Raw genomic sequence first — 7,988 nt, 5'->3', positions numbered from 1 at the left:
CAGAGTCTCCGTCTTTCGGCCGTTGTCAACTCCCAGTGAGTTGTCACAGGCGCTCACCCGAGTTCTAGTCGCACCCGCAAAGCCGAGGCTGCGGGCTCGCAAGGAGCATGCGTAACCCTTGGGAACGCGAGGGGGCGCTTTCCGAGGTGCTGAACTTCGCCGCGCCCGCCGCGGGGGAGGAGGGAGGCGGCAGCAGAGACCACCAGACCACGCCCCTTTGGTTCTTCCGAGTTTCAGAAGGAAGTGGTCGTAACCCTTTATTCTCCCGTGTTGCTGGAGAAATACTGATTCGCTATCCCCCGCCCCGCTTTTTTTATTTCCAAATGTAACTATTGAATTTTTTTTTTCTTCCTCACCCCCTTATCTTTGAAATGATCCCATTTGATGAAACGTGGTCCTAAGAGTGCATGATCTCCAGACCATTTTTCTTTTTAAAAGCAATGATAGTGGACTCTTTTCATGCCCAGACCCTAAATCAGATAGGCTTTTATTGAATACACCAAGGCAAGCTTCACTTCCCCTTCTTTAATTGGCTGACTACTTTAATTAGTGTCTGTGATTGTCAGGATTTTCCAAGGATCTTCACATAGTAGAACTCTGGGTTCAAGTGTTGCCCTCTGCTTTGATCTATTCCGAGGACTGACGCTAAACAGAACATGTAAGCCGTGAGCTGACTTCACAGACATTAGATAACCACCTGTCTCAGCCCAATGCTCTTTAACAAATGCTTCATTCACACACACCCTCACTCTCTTTCCCTTGATGTAGTTGGAATAGAGGATTCCATAGGGCTGTTTTGGACCACCAGCTTTCTATTTCCACTACTAGTATGATCGAGACTCTTTACCAGGTGTTTTTTGTTTTTTGTTTTTTTTTCCGGACATATGGAGGTAAATTCTAAGGAATCTTCTAAGTTCCTTTGGACAAAGGGAACTAATGTAAACCATTTTAACTACTTCTTAAATTGTGGTTTATTTAAATGCCAGCTCAACTGCTCTAGTGTGAATTACACTTTTTAGGACAGACTTCAGAAATTTGAAATGTTTTCCTAACTGGATCAAAACTGAAAAAGCACCTTAAACATAATTGTCCTCAGTCCTGCAGGGCTCGCGACTTTACTGACAGAGATAAAGAGGATGCGACTTTAGAGCAGAGGCAATAGGAAAAAAAACTTGGTAAAAAAAGAAACATGGTACCCAAAACATATGAAGAGAAACAGAAACAACCCTGATTCCAAAGCGAGAGAACACAGTTCCAAAGAGAACCCACTTCACTACAGACTCTGGACGCTCATCTTGTCCACTAGGGGGAGCCAGGACTTTAGTAAAAACAAAAACAAAGCAAAACAAAACCACATCTTTGAACAGTTCCAATCTGGAGAACCTCAGCTCTGACCAGGTTATTTCTCCCAATCAACTGGCTGCTTCTGTGGACACTTCTTATCCGTTTTAGTAGCCTTACCTTCAAGCTCACTTTTCATGTTTTACTAGTTCTTTCTCCAACAAATTTCTCTCAGTCACAGGTACCAGGGGCTAGGACTTGAACATATCTTCTTGAGGGACACAATTCTACATACTACAGATAACAATCGTGTTCACTATGCAAAGGGTTTATCTCATTATATCACCTAATGCTTATAACCAGCGAGGTTGATGCTATTATTATCCCAAATCTGATTTCCAGCCCTTTGTCCTCAGAACTCCAGAGTTGTATATGTAACTGCTACCTGACAGTTGTACACGCTGCTGATTTTTCTTCAGATTTTTCAATCATTGTAAATGGCATTACTGTTCACTTAGCCGTTTAAGCTAAACCCATGAGTAATTCTCTGTTTCTCATGTTCCCTTACACACATTCCAACCCAATCTGTTAGCATGTCCTCAAGAACAAAACAACTCCCCAAGCCCCCCAAATTCCTGAATCCATCTGCTTCTCATTATTTGTCCATTTCTCTCTGTATTAGTTACCTCTTGCTGAATAACAATTTATGCTAAGACTTTATGTCTTAAAAGAACAAACACTCATTATCTCAGTTTCTGTAGGTCAGGAATCCAGGTGCAGTATGGTGTCATTGGATCAAGGTCTCTCATGAGGTTGCAGTCAAGTTATCAGTTGGGGCTGAGGTTTTATCTAAAGGCTTCAGTGGTGGGGTAAGGAAACTGCCTTGAACTTCTCTCATGTAGTTGTTGACAGATCTTAACTTTTCACCATGTGGGATTCTCCATGGGGCTGCTTCACAATATGGCAGCTGATTTCCATCAGGGTGAGAGAGAGAATGCTCAGCATGAAAGCTAGTCTTTTTATAACCTGGTATCATAAGTGGCATTCCCACCACTTCTGCCATATCCTGTTCTTTAGAGGCGAGTCAATAAGTTCAGTCTACATTCAAGGAGAGTGGAGTTATACAAGAGTATGACTACTAAGCAAGGATCGTTGGGACCATGTTCAAAGCTGACTAACACAGTAGGGTGGCAGGTTGTCATGATATCCAGCAGAAAACAGGAGTTGAAGGGCTACTTAGCTGAGCAGGTATTTTAATAGCCTCACAATGCTGGGCTGATGGAGATTGAAATTCAAGCCTAGTAAAGTGAAAGGGAATAAGAAAATAGTCTAGGCTTTCAGTCAAACTCAGAAGAGTTAAGTTCTACACTTTATTTTCAACAACCAGAAAATACACATTCTCTTCGAGTATACATAGAACATTCACCAAAACAGGTCACATGCTGGGCCCAAATCAAATTCCATCAAAGGATCAAAATCATACAGAAGATTTATTTTGAGCGCAGTAGAATTAAACTGGAAATCAATGAAAGGATGATAACTAGAAGTCCTCAAATGTTTCAAAATTCAGCCACACATTTTAAACAATGCATGATTAAAGAAGAGTTAACATTTATAAATTTTATAAAACAAATTATAAAATATTTTAAAGTCGATCATAATAAAATATGACATTAACATCAAATTTTGTGGAAGGCAATTGAAATAGTGCTTAGAGGGAAATTTATAGCTATAAGTGCATATTTTTTAAAAGAAGAATGGTTAAACATCAATGATCTAAGCTTCCAACTCAAGATGTTAGAGGAAGACAAATAAATTAATTCCAAAGAGAGAAGTAGTATGGAAATATTAAACATAAGAGCAGAAATATGTGGAGAGTCTCAGCTATGAAAGTTTCTCTGGTATTAACCTTCTAGTTGCTGGATCATAGAGAGATGACGGGAGGGAGTCTCAAGAGAGGACCAGAGCAGCCCAGGGTGGGGTTACTCAGGGGATTTGGGGTAGAGGTTAACCAATAGGTATGGAGATGTATAAACATTTTTTAAAAATCTGTACTGTTATACTTGCTCATACCAGCCAAATATGAGTATAGGGTCTTTTCAAAATGGTCCCACCTTTTTATTGCATTACTCTTGTCAATTTCTTTCCACCAGCTACAACATCCTAACACTGAATGTCAGTGACACTAAGCCACTAGTCATCCCCCATGTTTTGATAAACAATCTCCCTCAACTCTTCTTTGTCCACTGTGTTCTCTTCGCCTAAATGGACATTTCTCTTCTCATCCCCATTGTCTGACTGGTGAACTACTAATTGTTCATCAAGGTTCAACCCACACATTATTTCCTTTTTGGAAGATTTTATTATTCCTATTATTTCCTAGAGAGAATTAGTCATTCTTTCTGTACTCCCATAGGATTTTGTATGAACATTTGTGATGGTGCTTATTACTGTCTCAGACAGACTAAATAAACAACCAGCCCTTCTCTAAACTGAATACCTCTGAGAACTAAATTTCATGCTTAATCCATTTTTGTATCCTCAATTTCTGACACAGTGCCTGGAAAATTAAGTGCAGCTTGAATCCATGAGTGAGTCATTAATTCCATTTCTTTACTAACCACCAACATTCATTTAACAATAAGAAAGCAATTCCCAGTTGGAATGCCCTGCAGGGATCCGTAAACTCTGTTTCAAATGCTTCTCCAGTCACATCCTCCCCGTGTTTCACACACTCACAACTGCACGATTAAATAGTTAATGGGAATTTGATTCATCAGAACATACTAAAACAAGTCTGGATTACTTTGCAACATTCTGAGAGCAAAAAACATCACATTTCATGATTTTTCTAAATCAAATTAAACCTGGCTTAAGGCTCCCCTGACTAAATTGGAGAGAAATCAAGACCATTTAACCTTGGTGTCTTCCTGCTCTTCACTGGGGCTGTATCCTAGGCTCATGCAATCCCAGAAGAGAGGGAGGGCCCTGGTCCTAAGCCATGCTGGCATACTGCTGCTGTTGCTGCTCGTCCAGGCCTGAGTAGTCTAACAAATTGGGCAGCTCCACCGCCAGCTTCATTTTTCATGCCAAGCTCAGTTCTGGAGCCCTCTGCTGAGTGTCTGTCTCAACGTTATGGTCCTGATGCTACAAGACCTCCATATAGTCATCTCTGCTCTGGGATGCTGCATTGAGGTGGGCTGTGGATCTCTTCTGAAGTCTCCAACCTTCTTCCTTATCCCAGTTCTTAAGGTTGCAATCTTCTGGGGTTGAGCACTTCCTTCTTTAATTATTGAAACTCTGTTTCTTTCACTGTTGAGAAAAAAAATCTCAACCTGATCACCTCACGCCTTCTAAAATGATGATTCTCAAAATGTGGTCCCAGCTGACAGCAGCTCCTGGGGGCTTGTTACACATGCAGCTTCTCAGGCCCTACCCCATACCTACTAGAGCAGAAACTCTGGCTGTAAGGCCTAGCAATTTAGTGGTTAGCAAGCCTTTTGGGTGATGTTGATGAACTACATTTGAGAATGGCTATTCTAAAACAAAGAAGTAGTTTCCCCCCTGATTTTTACTCTAAAACACATAAAAACAACAACAAAAACAACAACAAAAATAAAACGAACAAACAAACAAAAACGATTAGTCACTCTTCTCCTTAAAGAAAGCTCAGAGAAGAAGAGGACACCCAAGTGGTAGGAGGGAGGCAGCGCGGGTTTGGAGACAGACTGCTTTTCCCTTCTAAGGTTATGAATGCCTGTCAGAGGAAAAAACAAAACAGAGCAAAGTTTCTGTGGCAGAATAACCTATCGATGTCTTGTTTCTTCAGCTGTCTTAGAATCTCTTGAAGAGCTTAAAAACATTCCAATCCCTGGTTTCCTCACCCTAGGAATTCTGATTGAATAGGTCTAGAGTGAGATCCAGATATTATTTTTGCAAAGTTCCCCAGGTGGTTCTCATGTGCGGCCAAGGCTAAAATCCATTGCTCTAGATCCTTTGTAGTCTTTTTTTTTTTTTTTTTTCAGGATGGCACAAGCCACCTTAACACCCTGTTAACTTCTAGGTTTGCTCGTGACAGTCAGAGCTGTAATGAGAGCATCCATTCCTAAGTCCTTAGAGCTGACATTTCCATTCTTTTTCTTGCTTACTTACTCAGGATCAGAGGAGCCATTGTAGCACTCACACATAGGTCAAACAATTAAAAAGTCAGTGAGGAATGTTTTAATGATTAGCCCCCACACTCTTCCCACTCCCATCATTGCAAACTAACTGAGATCGACTTTTCTCGTACCGTGTTTAGGTTCCTTTTGCTGAAAATCAGTAGCCACCCACAGTTGCAGGTGGGGCAGGGATGATCTTGGTCCCCTCCCCACCACCTCTTTACCAGGTTTCAAAGATGCATGTCTCATAACAAATTCTGCCACACACATTTCTTTGTAAGCAGAAACAAAAGAATCATACGACCCATTCTGTAGGCTCAGTGAGTCTAGGTAGCATCTTGCATAAAGGGTTCTTATGCTTGGGATTTAATGAACTTCTTGGATGTAAGAGTTTATGGTCTTCATCAAATTTGAAAAAAATTTGGCCATTATGTCTTCAGATAGTTTTTGGTCCCCCAAACTCTTTTGTGAACTTTAATTTCCTGTATGTTAGGTTGCTTGAAGTTGTTTCACAGTTCTGCTACAGTGTGGTTTTTTCAGTCTTTTTATCTGTGGGTTTATTTTTGGACAGTTTTGACATTTTTAAGTTCACCGATTTTTTTCTTCTGCTCTGTCTAATCAGCTTGTGTAGTGTAGTTTCATTGTGTAGTGTAGTTTTCATCTTTGACATTGTTTTTTTAATCCCTATAAGTTTAAGCTGGTTTTTTTTTTTATCTCTTCTCAACATGCTCATGCTTTCTTTCTACTACTTTCTTAAACTATAAAGTATAATTACTGTCACTTAAAAATATCCTTATCTATTAAGTCTATCACTAGTGTCATTTCTGGGTCTGTTTCTATTGATCGACTTTTCTCCTCACTTTGAACTGCATTTTCCTGCTTCTTTGCATATCTGACCTTTCTCTTTTAATTGGATGACACCCATGGTAAAATTTACCTTGTTGGATGCGTGATGTTTTTGTATTCTTTAAATATTCTTGCATTTGGTTTGGGGTCATATTTATGTTACTGTAAACAGTTTGGTCTTTTGAAGACCTGGTTTAAGTTTTGTAATGTGAGACCAGGACAACCTTAATCCAAGTCTAATTTGCCCCACTAATAAGTCAATGTCCTTCTGATGCCCTATGTACTCCAAGGTTTTTGCCAGTTTGGCTGGTGAGAAAGCAAACTATTCTTTGTCCTATATAATTACTGGAACTGTTCCACCTAAAGCTTTTCAGTGTTTTCTTTTTCTCCTGCTACAGACAGTTTATTCCCATGCATGGTCTGAGCAGTTAAAGGCTTGAGAGAATCCTCTAGAAATTTCTGAAACTCTCTCTATATGTAGTTCTCTCCTCTCTGGGCAGATTTTTCTCTCTTTCATAGTCTGTCCTGCAAACTGCTCGCTACTTTGGCTTCCTTTGATTTCTTTACTGTCTCCTTAATTCGGACAGAGCATGGAGATGTTTGAGGTCCTCCTCCCTGTACTACAGCCTCACTCTTAGAGTTCCCACTCTCTCTAAGCAGTAAGCTGAGTAACTCTAGAACTCATATCACTTATTTGCATTTTCTCAGGATTGTTGTCCTGTCCTGCTTATTATCCAATATGTATGAAAACTATCATTTCATATATTTTACCCATTATTTTTTAAGTTGTTTAAGTTGAAAGGGCAAATTACATTCCTGTTACTCCATTAAGGTTGAAAATAGAAATCTCTTTTTGCTAGATATTTCTATCCTGTTTATACAGGGTTGGGGAGTGTCTCTACAATATCTTCACTGAGCCACATAGCTTCAATTTTCTAGTTAAGAAACATCTGATGTTTATCAAAGATAAAGATAGTCCAAGTACTTTTAGTTGCCAACTCATAGTGCGAACTTTTGGTGGAATATTACCTAACCATTCTCAAGGTTCGTGTTCTTTCTTTTCTAGGGTATAAATTAAAAGTAACACATACTAATAGTATTGATAATAAAATATTTTAAAGTAAATTATAGATGTTGTATCCCCTTCCCCCTCAATAAAAATGCGTGTAGATTTGGGATTTGGGTCTCACTTGCCAAATGCTCACTAGTAGAGTGCCAGCCGCTGGTTCTTCTTTCTTGTCTCTGTTCTAAGATTAGATGCTGGAGCTACAACCATGTGCAAAGAGGGTGTGCTTAAAACACTGCCATCATTCCCTGAGCAGTGGCCAATGCCCCACCTTCTGCTGAGGTACATATAGCTTTTCTGTTGCAACAAATGTCCCCTAGGTCAATATTAGCAAACCTCTTGTTGTTGCAGTGACTGGTGATTAAAATAGTTACATTTGCTTTAAGCAAGCCCACGAAGGAAAACATTTTTCCCTGAGGGCGAAGAGAAGAGGGAATAGTCTAACACTAAAACCAGAATCTATTTCCCAAGGTCAGATGGGAGTCTGGAAAGGAAGCCAGCTCTTTAAGGGAAGGGTGTTTTCTTGGCCTCAAAGCAGATCTTCCCCCAGAACATTCCCCACTAAGTCACCCACTCACACTCATCCTCTGGTCAAATATTCATTTACCATTTTTTTCTTTGAGAGAAATATACAA

Source organism: Pteropus vampyrus, unplaced genomic scaffold, assembly GCF_000151845.1.
Source record: "Pteropus vampyrus isolate Shadow unplaced genomic scaffold, Pvam_2.0 Scaffold27, whole genome shotgun sequence".
Taxonomy (NCBI): Eukaryota; Metazoa; Chordata; class Mammalia; order Chiroptera; family Pteropodidae; genus Pteropus; species Pteropus vampyrus.
This window is presented reverse-complemented; position numbering follows the sequence as displayed.